General features: G+C 39.9%; 1 long non-coding RNA gene across 1 annotated transcript; it reads right to left on the reverse strand.

Annotated features, from left to right (window-relative positions):
- Positions 1 to 7645: 7645 nt before the first annotated feature.
- Positions 7646 to 16401, reverse strand: LOC144206794 (uncharacterized). Its single transcript, XR_013328433.1, has 4 exons — positions 16344 to 16401; positions 11997 to 12164; positions 9074 to 9182; positions 7646 to 7714 (listed from the first exon to the last, which is right to left on the reverse strand). It is a non-coding gene; the product is annotated as an uncharacterized LOC144206794 (long non-coding RNA).
- Between the last annotated feature and the right edge of the window lie 2961 nt (positions 16402 to 19362).

A 19362-nucleotide genomic window follows, 5' to 3' on the forward strand; every position in this document is an offset into this window, starting at 1 on the left:
ATATATATATATATATATATATATATATATATATATATATATATATATATATATATATATATATATATATATATATATATATATAATATATAAAAATATTTTTATATACATGTATATATTTTTTTCTTTTTCGTATAGATATTATATATACATATATATAATGTTTTTTTTCCCAACAGTGGACAGTCATAGTAAATGGGCTTTTGGTGATTGGTAGCCAGCCCTACCCCTCCCAGGTAAAATGCTTTCAAGCGGGGGTGGGGAAAGGCCCGGCCGGCCGGCCGGCGGCCGAGAGTTCCCATTTTGGTCCCAAGTTCCGAGCGAGGCAGTTTGAGAGTAACGGGGGATGGGGTTGAAACGCAAAGCACCTGAGTGCAATCCACTAATTGCAGTGGTCACATACCAGTTTGCTGAAAAGTTGTCCTCTTTATGAGTTGGAATGCAAACCCGCACCCACTGCGTCCACACTGGAATAGTTTGACCACTCCTGCAAAAAATAAAAACCACACATTCAATTCACTTCGAAATGTGCCTTTGCCACAAAAAAAAAAATACAATAATTTACTCCTGTCTAAATGAGCTACAAAGTGCCCGTCAGGCAGAAGAACCGACTGGGACCCCCTGGCGATCCACTTCCAGGATCATTAGACCCCCCCCCCCTTTCTGTTGAGTCAACCGCACTTGATTGTCATTGACTGATTTCTCACCTGAGAAGGCTGACTTAATTAAAAGTGCCAGTGTCTCCTTTCAATTTTGGGGGCCAGCTACTACCATTAATAAATAATGCATGGGTATTTGAATTAGAAGCCATCCCAATTCTCTTTGTTCTGTAACAGCTATCGATCCTCTCTTAATAAAGTGTCTACTAACATTTACCCTATTTTCTCACATGTACGCCATATTAGTCACAAAAAAAATCTAAAATATGACTTATATGCGCAAAAATTAGACTTGACACGCACAAAACTTTAAGACAATGCTGCATATATGGTCATTTATGACCAAATTAAAAAAGATAAATAAATAAAAATATATTTTGACATCCAAAAATGAAATTCAAGAAAAAAAATAAAATATATATTGCATAAAACATGAAAAAAACAATTGCTTGCTCAGGGTGCCGTCATCTTACCTCGGGATTACAAACTAGACCGCTACTGACACACTTCCTGGTTGTACTGGTCACATGACTTTTTTTTGAATTTATAATGTCCTTTCGACTGATATAATAACTCAAAAATACCATGTGTGATGATTTTTCTTAAGATTTTCCCTTCAAAATAACACATTTGTGTTCCCTTATTGAAAGCATGAACATGGAGGTGAACACGAGGCGGCTTATACGCGAGAAATTGGAAAAATTCAACAATTTTTAGGCAATTTTCAGACAATTCCACGATTTTAAGGCAATTTTAATATGCGACAAAATACGGTAATACATCTACATATTAGGCTAATATGAAAACTTCAATTTTAAGCTAGTGTTAGCTTCTCAAATGCATTTCCAAACTTTTCACCCAAAAGAATATGTCAAAACTAACTGTAAGAAAGACGGCAGGAACGCGGTGGGTTAAGTGTGGGGGGCGCCGCGGCAAAATGGCGAGTGAGGCGTAAAAAACGGCGCAGCTGCGAGGCCGGCAAACATTTTCCTGAAAATACAAAGCCGGAAGCCTGAAAAGATCAGCCTCCCGACATGGAAGGATTAGCGCACGGCGCCACAGGACAAAATGTAAACATGGCGTGCGGCAAATCAAACACGCCGGCGCCGTGCGCCGACCAGGAATGGACGCAAAACGGCGGTGAGCAGATGGCGACTGTGACGCTGTCGGGGATGGGAATGGGGGGGTATTATTGTCGGGTGGCTCTGCGGGGCGAGAATACATCAGGGTGATCAATCTTTTCTAATTCTTGGGTTGCTAAATGTCAACAATCATTTTTGGTAGTAAGTAAAGAGAATAGTACTAGTACCTAGTAGTAAGAAAAAAAACTATTTGGTGATAATAGTAATCTACACTTGGGTAATTGTGCAAAAAATATAAAATAAAATAGTCCAGAAAATCTAAGGGAGTAAATGTTCAGAATTACTAACTGCTATTCTCAAATAAAGTACTGCTACTTCAAAATAATAGATGAAGTACAACAAATTGCTCAAGAACAAGAAAGAAATAATAAAGTATTGGGCGGAAATAGTATTCAACACCTGTGTACTGCTTACTAAAAAAAAAAACTAAGTAATTCCAGTAAAGTTAACAGCATAAATGTTCGGGAATATTCTGAACTATAAGTCGCACCAGTCTAAAAAATATAAGAAGGCAAAAATTGGAGTATAAATTGCATTTTTTAGGGGAAATGTATTTGATAAAATCCAACACCAAAAACATACAAGTCATCTTGAAAGGCAATTTAAAGTAAAACATAAAATAGACTATACTAACATGACTAATCTGCCTGGTAACATCAGTAGCAGCATAACATATCAAAACTAGCATAAAACATGCTAACAAGTTTCCCAAACTATCAGTTTGATAAATCCAAAGCTTCCTCTTCTTCATGGCTTACGTCACTCATCGTCAGTCGCCATTCTAGTTCTCAATGATTTCCAAGAAAGTTGCATGACGCTTTCTCCCGGTTGCCATGACGATGTACTCCCCATCCATCATCCCCAGACTAGCCACCAGTCTAGCATTAGCTCATGATATAATATTTAACTTTAACCTTTGGTGATGGTGTTCTTTCCATTTTTCACTTTGTCCATGGCAATCAAACCAAGCCAGCGACCAATCATTCCCTCACTAACACTTCAAATAGCCCCATTGGTAAGAAAAGCAGCTTCCTTTTGGCGTGGCGGACTTGCTAAATTGAAGGAATTGGCAGAGCGCGCCCATGCGGCGCATATTAATGTCTTCTTTTCTTTCTCCGACAGATGCTCCTCTCCTCCTCTCGGTGTCTTCGCCGCTCCTCGGCGCTCCTCGCCGCTCTTACGCAAGACGTTTATCCGCGCCAGCGCTTTCGGGCGAGCGTGTCGGGGCTGAAGCGAACATCCTCCGTCTCAAAGGAATCCCGCTCGCTCAACCTATTTGCGGAGGAGGCCCAGTCAAAGTTTTATCAGGTGCGAGCAGGATCGTCTTTACGCTCCTCTTTTATTTTTCCTCTTTCTTTCTTTTTTTTTTTCTTCTTCCCTTCGGCAAAGTCATGGAAATGACCAAGATGGACGTCCAGTAGAATGAAAATAATATTCGACGACAAACGGTTAGCAAGGCGGCGTGGCGGCTTGATGGAAATTTTGGTATTCGGACGTTTGGTCGCCCGGGACTTTTGGTCGCCCGGGACGTTTGGTCGCCCGGGACGTTTGGTCGCCCCGGACGTTTGGTCGCCCGGGACGTTTGGTCGCCCGGGACGTTTGGTCGCCCGGGACGTTTGGTCGCCCGGGACGTTTGGTCGCCCGGGACGTTTGGTCGCCCGGGACGTTTGGTCGCCCGGGACGTTTGGTCGCCCGGGACGTTTGGTCGCCCGGGACGTTTGGTCGCCCGGGACGTTTGGTCGCCCGGGACGTTTGGTCGCCCGGGACATTTGGTCGCCCGGGACGTTTGGTCGCCCGGGACGTTTGGTCTCCCGGACGTTTGGTCTCCCGGACTTTTGCACCCAATTCCGATCCTCTGAAAATGACAGCATCAAACCCATTTCCCATCCACGGCAATCTGATTTTTAATGGCGGACACCCCCTTAGAGAATAAGGCCCAAGACTTGGTGGAAGGCAGGAGTAGTCGATGGGGAAGCTCTTCCATCAGCGTCCACGACAATAAGACAGACGCTTAGCCGTGCACTTACTGTGCCGGCGGGCAGTCCGGCGCAGTCAGCGAAGTCGGAAGCGGCGAGTCAGTGAAAAAGAAAAAGTGCTGGCGGCCGCCAAATGCGTCTTCCTCCTCAGACAGCTGCTTTCCAAAGCATCGCCAATCGACGTCGCTGCGGCGGAACTAAGTCGCCATGGATTAGCCATTAAGAAGCGCCACGACGCTTGTGATCGGAATAATGCCCGCCTGGCTCTTCTCCGGAAGGGTTTTAGTCACTTGACGGCTGCTTTTCTTTGGCTATCCCAGGGCATCTCCGCTTTAAAATTCTTCCCGACGTGTTCCTCGATGACGGGTGGATAAATTGAAGGCTTGATTAGCTCAACCCGGACGGCGGCGCTACGTTCCGTTAGCCATTTTGTTAGCGAATTTGAGAAAGTTGACTTTTCCATTGGAATTATTATGTAGTTAAAATCCCACAATATTCAGTTTTTTTATAGATCTAAATCAATGTTTATTTTACCTTTTTTTTAAATATATTTTTAGATTTTCCAAAATGATTTTTTAACTAAAAACACAGAAAAAATGGATTTAAAAAATGACAATTTTTGATTTAAAAGGGGGAAGTCGTTTTAGAGTACTTACAGGTGACTTCCTGCAAAAAAATAAATCTGACAAATTTGTCATTTGTGGACACTTTTTCATAAATAACCAATTAAAATCGCCCAAAAACGAATAACACAAAAAAGCATTTGTCATTTTCACTGACAAACTCCTCGGTTTTGACCCCCCCCCGTCGTCAGTGACCGATAAAACGCGTTTCTCCCCCATTTGCATTTTTATTGGCGCTCTAAATTGCCGCCGCCTTTGTCTATGACCCCCCAGTGGGCGGGGCCTCGTTACCACGGGAAGAAAAAGCCATTCTGGAACGGAGCATTGAGGTTAGCGACATAGTTAGCGCATCTATTTTTTTTTTTTGGCGGGTCAAGCGTGTTCATGTTCTACTTTGTGTTATAGTCAAACCTGGGGAGGAGGAGGGGGGAGTCTTGGAGTAACGATGTTTGATTGGATTCAGACTTGATTGATCGTCAACCGCCGTCCGTCAAAGTGCAGGATTGACGTTAATGCCATGGCGGCCACACAAAAAAGCAATTACTTATCGGCAAATTAGCCGCAAAATCTACTTCGGTCAAACCTCTAAAAACCCCCCACGTCATTGTTTATGTATTTATTCATAGTGAAGCTGGGATTACTGACTTTACAAGGTCATTTAAACGCACCACTGAATCAACCCATTGACTGCAATGTAAATATGTGATTGCTTTCTTGTCACTCATAGGGAACAAAAATGTATTTTTTTGGACAAAAGTACTTATGAAGTTGCATCATAGAGCGTGTATGTTTATACAAAATAGAGATCTCATTTTAACAGGACGGAAAAAAAGTATATCCATTTTTAAAGAGCTTCACTTACCTTTTTGCGTAGACAGAATTGTCGTTGAACTCTTCTTGCTTCCCGTCCCGCCAGACCCCCAATGGGTTTTTTTTTGGGGGGGGGGATTAAAGCTAATCTTTTCATTTCCAACGCCTGTGTGTCTGTTTTTGCAAACTTGTTCTTATTTCCTCCCTTTTCTCCGCATCGTACAGCTGCGTCGTCCGAAAGGCGCCGATGGAGAAAAAGATTGTAGAGTCTGGAGAAAAACACAGAGAGAAAACCATTTGCAAACATGACAAGACACCCATGGATTATATATATATTGAAATAATCTTGCCGATGGATTTAAAAAAAGAATACAACAACTTTTATGCAGTCTTAAAATGTGTTAGTGCCAAAGAATTGCAAGTGTGTTTTAAAACTTGGCACTAAAAAATATGCTGAAGGGTTTCCAGCAGTAAAATGTAAAAGTGAAGTTGAATGGCAACGCTAATCTAGCATAATGTCATTCATTTATTCATTTTTTAAAGTTAAATACTACAAATTCTGTAAGAGTGAGAGTAAATGTCAATTAAAAATCAGTTGAATTCATTTTAAGTCATCAAATATTCCGGGTATTTTGTTAGAAAAACTTTAAATATTAAAAAAAACGCAAAATATCAAGTATTTAGTACTATAAGTACATTAGACCAAACATGGCCGCAACAATTGAAAAATCGCAAAGTATGACCACCCCTATTATAACTCTTTTTAACTTTGGCTTTTGCTTACAAGTTTCAGCGTCGATTTAGACATTTTTATAGACTTTAAAAAATTAAAAATTAAATAATTAAGTGTAAAAAAATATAGCAAATAAGTGAAAAAGCAATAAACAAGGCATTACTGTACATATTCCTCCATTAATTCATTTTCTGAACTTCTAATTCTCACAAAGCTCACATGGGGGGTGCTGGAGCCTATCCCATTCAAGTACAGACACACCCTGAATGGGTGGGCAACCAATCACAAGGCACAAGAAGACAACCAACCAATCACACTCATACCTAGGGATTATTTAGCATCTAATTAGCCTACTAGCATACATATGGGAGTAAACTAGAGTACCTAGAGAAAACCCAAAGGTAAAAATCCAAACTTAACGCACTAAACACCCACCCGGAATCGAACCCTGTACCCCCCACCAACCTAAAAATGACCTCTACCATTCTCACTACCCGATCTTTCAATCTGGCTAGCTATTTTTTACACCAGTGAGTGTATTAGCCTTCGTCTCCAGCATTGTGCGGGTGAAGGATGACTCAGTTTGTACGGATTTATATATACGGCCGGACGGCAGTCTAGTTTCCTCCTCCAGGGCGGGCGGCTCGCATCAACATTTTCCTTCCCGCTGTCTACCCTTGAAATTGCTTCTTCTCCCATCTCTCGGAGTTCCTGGCGCTCTGTTAATTCTGCCAAGTTGGACAAATGTATTTATCCATTTTGTTTCACAGAGTAGATCCCCCCAACCACCTACCCACCTCCTCCTCCACTACGTTCTACCTCTGATTTCCCAAGAAACCCTGGCAGCTGCTGACTTTTTTCCCCACTCTGGACCTTCCTACATAATCCCGACTATTTAACGTAGTCTACCTGGGAAGGATGTGCAAATTCAATTGTTTATTCGCCGGGAATTTGCGGTCCCCGAGTGCGTGGCGGCGGTAGACGTTTACAAAACCAAACGAATTAACTGTGCCAGTTCCCACGGGATGGCGCAAAGCGGCGGGGGTGAAAAAACACACACATGCGTGGCAGATTTGTACAGGAGATTGGAACATGGGTCCCACATGACCTGAAGCCATCCTCATCTGTGTACGCCGGCGACATTTGCGTTTAGCCTAGGCGCTAATATGTTGATTTATTTGGGACAGCTGTGGCGATGCGGCAATTCTCGGCGGTCCAGAAAATAAAGCTACAACTTTAAATGCTAAACAGAGTACTCCTTTCCACCTAAAGAAGGACCACACTACGCACAATGCCTACTGATGGAGAGACAATATAAGTAAGCTTTAAAAGTATTAGACTGAAATCCCCCAACAAAAACACACCACCACTGTCAGATATTTACAAAAAAACCCCGAACTAGGACAATACTATTAAATATGCAGATGCCACTTTAGTTTACAAACTTTTCCAACACAAAGCTCCTCCTCCACTGCAAGATTTTGTAGCAAAACATCAACAATGGCTGGCTCTAGAGGTGACTGTGTAATCAAAAATTGTGCTACATTAGCTAAAGTTAATAGCAATTAACATACATCAAATCTTGTCCATCTCTGATTCTCTCAGCCAATCATCTTAGAGCAAACATGGGCTAACTACGGTCCGTGAGCCACATACTAGCGTTAAAAAATAATCGCTATCATTCATTTTCAGAACCACATACCGTCACAAAGGTTGCAGGGGGGTGTTGGAGTCTATTACAGCTGACTTCTGGCAGCCAATCGCAGGGCACCTAGAAACAAAAGACAACCGATCAAAGCTAGGAAGAAAATAGCATATTTGACTAGCTAGCCTAGCATGTTTTTGGAATGTGGGAGGAAATTGGAGTACCCAGAAAACACGCAAATGCCACACAAGACCAGGGATCAAACCCAGGACCCCAGAACTGTGAGGCGGATGCGGTAACCACTGTAATAAGACAGAAGAAGAAAAAAAAATGACATTTTTTGCAAGTTTTAGTACGTGTGGATTGACGAACATGAATTTAGTTAATGGTTTAAAACAGGGGTTCTAGATGTAATATCTCAGTTCTGTGACTAGCGATTTCCATATTTTAGCTCACAAGTTAGCCACATGTGGCTCCCGAGCCATAGCTTCCCTACCCCTGGTTTAAAAGGAAGCGTTTCGGGAACTTAATATAAAAATATAGTTTCACCTTTGCGGAAGTGCGCAATGTAAGCGTCCGTCATCCACTCCCCCTTCCGTCTAGAAATAGTCCAAGATGGCGTCCGCCGGCGTCACGACGTGACGGAGAAGGTTAAGTACAAAGATGGCGGAGGATGGCGGTACACTGGAGGTGGGTGGCGAGGTTAGGCGAGTGGGTGTTTCCACTGATTCATATATACGTCTGTCAAGAGCATCTCTCTGGGGCCGGCCCGCGTGGAGGGAGGGCTTCAAAAGTTATCGATTTGGGCTGGAAACGTTGGCTGGAAACGTTGACTGGCAACCGTGTTTTCTTTTTGGTCTTGGCACAGTCTTGATCTTCTCCACCTGGAGCCTTCAAAGTCTCGGGCTCCACTCATCAACTTTCGAGCCGCCATTAAAAATAAACAGCCCGTACGACCACGTCGTTCCGAACGTTACCTAACTGGCGGCCGGTCCGCGGGGGTTTTATGGAATCCGACTTTGAAAGTCGTGCGGTATGTATGTATTGTTGTTTTACGTGGTTTCAGGTGCAAAAAAAAGTTGTGTCACTGCGGATTTGTTTCTAAATTTCGACGTGTTCCACAATTTATTTGGAAGCAATTCTGGGGCATTTAGGGTTAGCGTGTTGGGCTAACAGTTCTGGGATCTTGGGTTCAAATCCAGGTCAGTCCACCTGTGTGTAGTTTGCTCTTCTCCCCATGTCTATGTGGGTTTTCTCAGGGTATTCCACTTTCGTCCCTCATCTATGTGGGTTTTCTCCAGGTACTCTGCTTTCCTTCCACGCCTATGTGGGTTTTTTTTGGGTACTCTTCTTTCCCCCCACGTCTATATGGGTTTTCTCTGGGTACTCCACTTTCCTCCCACGTCTATGCAGGTTTTCTCTGATACTCTGGTTCCCTCCCACATTCCAAAACATGCATGCTAGGCTAATTGTATGCTAAATTACCTCTAGTTATGAGTGATTGGTTGTTGGTCTCCTCCTGCCCTATGATTGGCTGCCCACCAATTCAGAGTGTCCCCAGCCAGGTCATCTGGGATAGACTCCGTCCGGCACCCTAGTGAGGAAAAAGCAGTTCAGAAAATGAATGAATGATGGATTTGTCACTGACAAAAAAAAGATGCTATTGAGTTAATATGTTTGGGTTAAAAAAATAGAAATAAAGATTACACATTTCTGTTTGTTTTGAGCGATGACTCATTGGAAATTGTTGCGATTTAAAAGTATGAATTTCAAAAAGCTTGTCATTTATGAATTGCAGATGAAAACGAAAAGGTCGCGTCGAGACATTTGAAGCCACTGCAATGATAGATAATATCCCAGAGATAGATAATAAGTAGAAATATTTCCTAAATAAATGTCATTTATTCAAACCAGCCCACAAAAGATCAAGTTGGAATAAACATGGCCGCAAAAGACTTGGACACCAATGTCCTTCCCCATCACGGGGTGATCCCTCACCCTTTTTTTTTGGGGGGGGGGGGGGTTCACTTTTCAAGGTCTCCCATTCAGCCAGTGAGATAACGAATAGTCCAGTGGAATGAAGAGGGGGGGGCGCCGGATCCCAGTTTATGGATGCCTAAACTCCGTCAGTGAGAGAAAGGTAATTTCACGCTTGACGGGAGCCACTCCAGCCCCAAACGTTGTCCCGGTGATTAATTAGGGCTTTTTAACGGGAACAAACCCGGCCGGAGCCAGGTGAAGATGTTCCCTCAGAGCATATCGTGCGTGGCGGATGGGGGGGGGGGGGGGGGGGGGGGGAACTCTTTAACGTGGTACAAATCTACCCGTGAATAAGCCGCGTTTGGATGAGATGAAAAAGGACTGTTGGCGAAGGAATTGATGGCTTTTTACTGACCATGTTTTTGCGCTCAATTTGTATTTAATGGCATTGAAGGCCAGTTTAAGTCAAATGGATTTCGGTTCTTGTAAATGGCAGCCACTGAGGACATTTTGTATGACTTTCTTGTTATTTTAGAGGATTTTCAGGTCAATTCCTATACATTTTTAATGTCAATTCCTATACATTTTTTAATGTCAATTCCTATACATTTTTGTATGTCAATTTCTATACATTTTTGGGTCAATTCCTATACATTTTGGGTCAATTCCTATATTTTTTTTGGGTCAATTCTTATACATTTTTGGGTTAATTTCAGTGTGTTGGTTGATTTCTTATTCCGAGTTGGTTTTGGGGTTGAATTCCTAGTTTTACAGTGCCCATTTTGAAATAAAAGTATATATTTATACCTAATGCAAACTATATATGCATATACATTGCAACCAATGAATTACGACTTCAAAAAATATCTATCCATTTTAAAAACAAGTCATTTTTCTTACCAATTTACAATCCTCTCTTTGACAAATGAATATGGAAGGATTTCAAGTTGGCCCTAGCATCCTTTGATAATTATTATTTTTTAAAATTTAAGTGTTTACCTCTTCATGCATGAGCTAAACGGTTTAACATTATTAAAAAGCATAAAAACACACCCAAAACCACCATCCTCATCCCCATCCTCATCATCCTCATCCAACACCAAGCTACACTGACTCCCTTTTTAAAGTTTCACCTGTCTTATGAAATGATTCGACTCTGTTCATGACTCCATTTTGGATCCGAACAGGCATGAATCATTCGGCTCGTGCAAAAGTGTCGTTCGTAGTTTCCACCAGCCCTCCACAAACCACGCTAGAACTTGGCTGGGTGTGCCTGGGGGCTCCCAGACTTTGTTCCCCCGAATCCCCCACCAAGGTAAACAGACACAAAAAAGAAAAATCCGTCTCCCCCCCCATTCGCGGCCCGCTCCTAACAAGCACATAATTGCTAATATCTTTGCCGAGCCAGAGAAGGAACACCCCGGAGACGAGCTATGTATATACGGCCTGATGGAGAGATAAGAGTGCGTTGCTATAGAAACTAAGACTTCTTAGCGTGCTGGAGTGTGTAGAAGAACGCACACTCGGAGAGAAAAAGCACTTAAAAAGTTTGTTTGCTCTTTTTTTTTATTTTTTTTTTACACTTTCCCCGTCAAGATGGATGTGGCTAATATTGTTTTTAATCGAGGATGGAGCAAAAAAGATGAGAGGGGAAAGATGCTTGGCGGCAAATCTAGTCGAGAGTGACGAGTTGAACGCCCGTTATTTTCAAACGGTAAGAATGAATGGCATATTTTCCGTATGTAGACGTAAAGGTTATGTTAGTCAATGATAAAAATCACAATTTCAATATCAATTAGCAGTTAGCAGTTAGCTAGGAACGAGTTGAGCTAATATCGTTTTGGCCCGAATGTAAGACGATCCTGATTATAAGACGACGCCCTCTTTTTTCACTTTTTGAACCTTAAAATCTATTTTTATACAGAAAATAATGACATTACATCTGGAAATAATATATTGAAAAGAAAAAACATTTACTTTTGCCTGTTTCAAATCATTTAAAAACATCTTTAATATCTGCGGAACATTTAAATATGTAAACTTAAGCCCATTAAATTTCTACATGAATGGTTTTTGAAATGTAAATAAAAATCAACTAAACTGCAATAACCATCGTCGTGTTCTGCATTCACTTTAAGCATATCTGGCGCCCTCTAGAATTATGAATGGGTATAATGTCTAGACCCCAAATTTAAGACAACTAACATATTTCAATGCAAAAAAAAATAGACCCAAAATTTAATTGCAAACTCTGTCTAATTTCAATGCAAAAAAAAGTGTCTTATATTCGGGCCAAAGCGGCATTTAAATTTGCAATATTTTCTGAACTAAAATTTCCCATTACCAAATTTTTTGAATACACAAAACAGATTTCCACGACTACATCACATGACTTTCAACCCAATTTCTTCCCCAATTGATGACTTACCTTTTAAGTCTTATTTCCTATATTTTGGTGGACCAAAGGGTGCGGTTTTTTTTGCCCGTTGCGTCTCCTTGCTGCCAGCTGGAACGCCGCACCAAAACGGGTGTTGAGGGTGGAGCTTATAAGCGCTTGGGTAATGGTATTCCAACCTCACCAGATGGCCATGCTTTTCTGCAAAAAAATAAAAAAATACATCATTTTTTGGTTGAAAATTGGGAATGACATAGTAGTTCTGCACTAGTATCTTAATTAAAAATTCCACAGAATGCCAATAATTATACGCCACCAATTTTAAGAAGAATTTAAATGCTTTTCCACTCTGTAAATTCCTCTTTTTGTCTTTTCGGCCATTTTTTTTTTCCGCCTCATACAAAAGATATTATTTGCACTTTGAATCTGCTCTGACCCTTCCTTCCTTCCTTCTCTTATTAGAAGACGGCATCCCATCTCGTAGTGTCAGCAAAATGAGCTTAAGGCAATTCCCGTAAGAGCGAGTCAACTGATTTATTGCAGTAATAAATAGCATTAACGGAATGCTTATCTGTGGCTTCTTTTCACGCTTCTTGTTCCCCTTTTGTTGACGGCTTGACAATTTCCTCCTTGGAGATTTGCGCTCATTTGGAGACGCCGCTCGCTGGCGCACCATCGCCGGAAGCGCCGAACGGGAGCGACGGATGTCAGACTTTTTAACGTATTATGTGCCATACTTTGAGCTATTTCTGTGCGGGGATATTTTCAGACTATGGCCTGAAAAGACACACACTATACAAAAGACTGATTTATTTATTTAGAGATTTATTTAGAGATTTATTTTATTTATTTAGATTTATTTGGATATTTATTTTATTTATTTAGATATTCATTTAGATATTTATTTTATTTATTTAGATATTTATTTAGAGATTTATTTTATTTATTTAGAGATTTATTTAGATATTTATTTTATTTATTTAGATATTTATTCAGATATTTATTTTATTTATTTAGATATTTATTTCATTTATTTATATATTTATTTAGGTATATTTTATTTATTTAGATATTTATTTCAAGTATTTAGATATTTATTTAGATATTTATTTCATGTATTTAGATATTTATTTCATGTATTCAGATATTTATTTAGATATTTATTTTATGTGTTTAGATTTATTTTATTTATTTATTACTTTATTTATAAATGTATTTGTATATTAATTAATGTATGTATATATTTATTTATATATTTATTTAGATATTTATATTTTTTTATATTTTTATATATCTATTTTTATTATTTTATATATTTATTTATTGAAATAGTTGAATTTGACAATTCAAATCAAATATATATGTTTATATGTATAAATGTATAAAATTAAAAGCAGGAATGCAGTTTGACCAACTGTTGCTATTTGCAAATGTGTATTTTTGTCCCTTTCCTATTTATTTTCTATTCTTTGGGGGGGAAACCCTGGTAATCCAGACAAATGGGCAAAACGGGCACTTTACGGCCCCCAAACTTTTTCATCTTGTCGCACTTTGTCACTTTCATTTGTTTGCTGTGAGCAATGAAGGCGCATTTGTATAAACAGCTGGCAAAATGGCCTCTCACTTTCTCTAGGCTATGAACTGTACGGGCTATAATTCATCACCAACGTGACAAATGACTGCGAAAAAAACTGGAGTGGACACTGTGTGTGTGTGTGACTTCACCTACTTTTTGTGTACTAAAGAATAATTAAAGGTGCGTTGTGTCAGTTCCACTTGGAATACAAACATACGGGAAGTAAAAGTAAAAAGGAGAAGCCAGTATTTGCGTACATCAATGACCATTTCTTCTTTCTTATAATAGCAGATATAATTTTAGAAATTTTAAATTATTATTCTTGATTTTTAGAGAATTTTTTGCTAGTCTTTAACCTTTGTAAATATTTCACTGTAATAATTAATATTATTTGCTGCATTACATTCTTGAAATAGTGACATTTTATTAAAAATTTGAATTTTTTGATGTAGTTTTTTTATTTTATTGAAGTATTTCTGTCATCAAATGTAAGTAAATATACTGACTGAATTAATACAATGACAAATATGTCGATTAATATGTCCTATGTTCTTTAATATGTCACTTAATATGTCCTATGTTCTTTAATATGTCACTTAATATGTCCCTTAATATGTTCTATGTCCTTAAATATGCTGACTACGTGTAATTTGATATTTAGTGACTAACGCAGGTATTTTTATGTTTATGTTTCCACGGTATTTTTCATGACCTCTCCAAAACATGTCAAAATGCGGGCCGAGTCCAGGAATCACAAAAATGCAAAATAAGGGCTTAAATGTTGACGAATGACACACTATTTTAATAAATAATTTCTTTTTTTCCCCTATTATTAGTGGTCCAACCAGGCTAGACTTTTTCTACTCATTTTGCGTGCGGCACTGTGGTGAATGGTGCCTTCGATAGATATTGACTTGGCGGCCATATTTGTCCTCCGGGGTCCGTCCATTTCAATAACTTCTAATTACAGGCGCAGCAGCTTCAATAAATCTTATCTTATCGCGAGTTTGCCCGCCAACAAATTGCGCCTGTGATCTCGCGATGTCGATAAAATACAAAAGAACACGCTCCAATTTTGTGTTTTTTTTCCCAATGAGAAATACAAATATAGACGCTCCCTTACTTACGTATACGATATAATATAAAGTTATCCAACCTAATTCAAAATTGTCGTAAACATGAACTCGTACAACAATACTTATATGTTGTAAATCCCAAATACTACAAAAAAAACTTTCAAATCGCATATAATTGAAAGGTACTTAAAACATACTAATAGGAGTCTGTGATTGGTCGATATTAGGGGTCGGGAACATTTTTGATAAAGAGAGCCATAAGCAATTCATATTTTCAATTGTTATTGATTGAGAGCCATACTCAGAATTTACTAGAAGTAAAAATATATGAATTATGTAGACAAAATTGTTAGCCTGATGCTAATAAAGAAAGGTTTAATTAAAAACTGGACGATTAAAGCGACTCTAGACGTCGAGTCCAGATTTTAGCTCAGTTTAGCAGAGAGTCACCCATCAAAGAACCACATGTGGCTCCCGAGCCATAGTTTCCCTGGTCTATATTGAGGGTAATTAAAGTCAACGTTCCTGGCGTTCTGCCACTTAAAAAGTCATTTTAGAAAATGATCAAGTATTGCATGTACTACAGTAATATGTTCCTGATTGCTAATCAACAGGTTGTTAGCGTAGCAAATTAAAAAAAAAAACAATCAATCATGTTGCTACTTAATTATTTTCTTTTGCATTAGATTGATTAGCAAATGCTGAGAATGTCTTTTTACAAAAAGCTTTGTACTACAAATAAAGTTGTAAAATTACAAAAAAAAAGATAAGGCACTTGTTTACATGTATGTATTTTGACTATAAAATTCGTAGTATGGCTCTCAAGGAATAATGTTTGAAAATATGAATTGTTTGTGGCTCTTTTCCATCAAAAAGATTCCCGACCTCTGACATTTTGGTCTACGTGACGATTGGATGATGTAACGATGCATCATAGTCATTTTTTTTAACTCGTTTTGGAATGCGGCAAGAGCGGCGATGGCGACGGGCGGGCGCTTTAGCCACCCACCAACCTTCTCCTGTCGTCGCCTGGCCTGGAAAAGCGTTTCACGCTCTGTTCTGTTAAGCGATACCTCATAACACCCAACCCCCTCCTTCCCTTCGTCCCCTCCCCTTTCGCCGTTACACTCAGACACTCTTGGCACCGACTGTTGATTTGCTAGAAATGTGTTTTGGACCCAATTTGAGAGAGAAGAAGCTAGCGCCTTCGAATTTGAGGATCGTTCTACATTTTATGAGGCGTTTGGCACATTTGCAAGTTTTCGACGAATCGCTGCGGTGTTAAATGTGTGCGGTAAGCCGGGGGGGGGGGGGGGGGGTCCACGGGATTGTTCTTTGTGACTGTACGTACACAAGTACTGTATTTATTCGTGTATAAGCCGCATTTGTCGGACAAAAAAATATTATGACTGAATTGAGGGTATGGCTTAAATGCGCATAAAAAGACGACATACACGTGATGACGCCATTTTGAGTTAATTTTAAGGGTGTAGCTTAAATGCGAGAGAGGCTTATATGCAAATAAATATGTTAAATGTTTTAATTTTGGCACAAGGATTCCGCAAAATAGGATATCGGAGTTGCATATATACACTACAGCACTCTATTCAATTTCCTATTAGCAATCACAATAGTTCATGCGCCCCCTGTGGTCAAAACGGTGGCTTTAATGGCAGCTAATTAGTTAATGAGGAGGCTTAAAAAGACCCAAAACCATTGAAAAGTCACCTGGAAATGCCGCAAGATCAGTAGGAACTGACAAATGGAGAAGAAGCATTCTGGGAAGTCCCTCAAAGGGGTTAGGCTCCGGCACCCCCGGTTCTGAAAATGAAAAAAAAAAAGATTGAGTTGACATGCCTTAAGACCTACCGTATGCATGCATGCATATCAATATATATATATGTGTATGTTTATGTATATATATATATACAAATGTAGGTGTATGTATATGTATATATATGCATGTACATGTATGTGTATATATGTGTATGTATGTATATATACACACTTGTATATATATATATATTTATTCATGTATTTATTTATTAAGTTACTTATTATACCTATCTATTTATGTCTAAAATGTCTTTTTCTGTGTCTGTATTCCCACCTTTTTTGCTACAGTGACAACGAAATAATAATAAATATTCATAAATAATAATAGTTATCCTATTCAATCCAATGAATGAGGCCCACCAACTGAACAGTTTAACTTCGGGCAGAACTGTACCCCCCTAGCGGGCCACTTCCAAATCGCGGGCCACACATTGGACAACCCCCTCCTTCCCCTCCGACCTCACCGAAAACGAGGACCCGACAACAACTAATTTACGTTTGCGACTCTCCCGACGACATGTAGCGGCGCCAATTAGTTTCGGGACGCCTGCGGAGAGACGGCGGCGTTGTTAGAAGGCGGCGAAAGAAAAAGGATATGAATATTTTAGAGTCCAGTGGAAGTCATTTTCTCATTTCCCAGTCATCTGGGCTGTCATTGCATGTGTCTGTCCTTGTGTGTGTGTGTGTTTGTGTGAGATGGGCTTTGCATGGTGATGAGTGCGCATGGGGGTGTTTTGACATGCAGAGCACAACAGCATAATGAATGCACTGGAGCACCCGCGTTTGAAACGCGACAAACTGTTTACTCTTCCGGCAGGCAGACAGTGTTCCCTCTCTGATGTTCTAATTTCCTCGTCGCTCGCGCAAGTGGCCGACCGAGCAGGTGCATGCTACTAAGCTGCCAGGCAGGCACACAAATTCATTTAGGTCTCGGGGAAGAGGCGGGGTGGGAGGGGGCGCTAGAGTTCTTGAGGAGGAGGATGGATACTTGGAAAAATCTCCATATGTTGGAATTAAAGTACTACTGTGGGAAAAATGTTGGCACAAATAAATAAATGATAGTGGTTTGTTTTGGGTAGGGTAATTTTGCAGTAACCTGGAAATAAAAAAAATGTAGAAAAAGAATGCACTTTTTTACATGCATTACGGTTTTATGGATATATATCGATGTCGATAGATTTTGAAAAGTTGGTAGATATGGGCATCTATTTTTAACCTCATTTTTAGGATACTTACATGTCGCCTCCAGGAAATTCTGGGTCATATTTTATTTATTTTGAGGGATTTTATGGGATGTTTTATGTTCAATTGTCAATTTTTGATGAATTTTGGGGCATTTCCAGGTGACTTTCTGTTAGTTCTAGGAAATTTTAAGATTCTATTGGTTGTCATTGAAGGCCCCATTTTGACACGGGGGTCAAATGAACCAATAGGATTGCAGCTAGAAAATTCAACAAAGTGCAATCATGCTAAAAATGAATTCTCAAAAAAAAACTAATAATTTCATTCTGTACATACATCACAAATAAGATACATCAAGACCGACCTTGCGGGCCGAATCTGGCCCCCTTAGCGGACCATTTCCGGCCCACGGGCCGCACTTTTGACTCCCCCGGAAAAAAAAAAAGTTTCCTTGAAATAAATGGTCCTTAAAGACTATTTTCAGAACAGCAGTTGGTGCATCATTTGGTAAATGATAGTCACGATCCCAGTAAAACAAAGCCCTTGTTAAAAAACAAACACACACACATACACACACACTTAAACACACACACTTGCCGCAAGTATCCCTGCTGAATGTTGATTAGCGCGCACCCAAAACACACACCTGGCTACGCAAACGGGAGTCTGCAGTGTAAATCCCCGGGCCGGCATTTCTCGCTTTGATGTCTCCAATCTCGCCATCGAGTTTGCCCGCTAGCGCCGCGTATCCGCCGTTTTCCTTCCACGTTGGGTCAACCCAGAGGGGATCACAGTCGTAGAAGATACCAACTGTGATGGGCTTCTTGCCTGTGGAGAGGGGGGGGGGGGGGGGGGGGGTTGGGATAACCAACATCATTACTTGGGTCTTCTGGGTAGATTATTTTTTGGGAGGATTTTTCAAGCATCAAATCCATTGACATTCAAATGGTGACAGAGAGAAATCAGCTCTCAAAATTATATTCATGAGAGTCTAAGGACTGTTTAATACAGGGGTGGGCAAACTTTTGGGCCTGGGTGGGGGTCACATTGACTCTAAAAATGTGACAGATGGGCGGGGTCAGCACAAGATACGATACATGTAAAAAAGTGCATCCGTTAACAGTACATATGAAACATAAACAGAAGGACTAAAGTACTAACATACTCATCACTTATCATTAAAGTCAAAAGTATAAAGTACAAAGTCAAAAGGAATGTATTAAGAAATATTAAAATGTCATTTAAAAAAAGATGGAAGGGCTGTAAAACACAAAAAAAACAAATAAGAGTGGACACAGCTACTGCCAGTAGCTTCTGCGGGACAGCGCCATCTTGGGTTAAAAAAATAATAATATTTTTTTTAAAAAATAAAAATTTTGGACAACGTTGGTGGGCCGGATTAAAAAACCTAACGGGCCATATGTGGCCCGCGGGCCGTGGTTTGCAAATGAAAACGTTTTAATAAAATAAATATTTTTGACCATTAAAACCTGAAGCTGTGCATAACAAAATATTTCCCTTTCCTTTTACAGGTCTTTTTGTGTAATTATTTATTGAAAGGGGAAATGGGGATCATTAGAAACAATGTGAGGGACAAAAAATGGCTGATCCGGTGGGAATTGTGCAGGGAGGAAAAGGTGATAAAGTTCACGGATCTCCTGTGAATTCCGTGTCAGCCAAGAAAGGGAGGAGCGGACTCTAAAATCAATAATAACGCCTAATGGCATAC

The sequence above is a fragment of the Stigmatopora nigra genome, chromosome 13 (assembly GCF_051989575.1).
Source record: "Stigmatopora nigra isolate UIUO_SnigA chromosome 13, RoL_Snig_1.1, whole genome shotgun sequence".
Taxonomy (NCBI): domain Eukaryota; kingdom Metazoa; phylum Chordata; class Actinopteri; order Syngnathiformes; family Syngnathidae; genus Stigmatopora; species Stigmatopora nigra.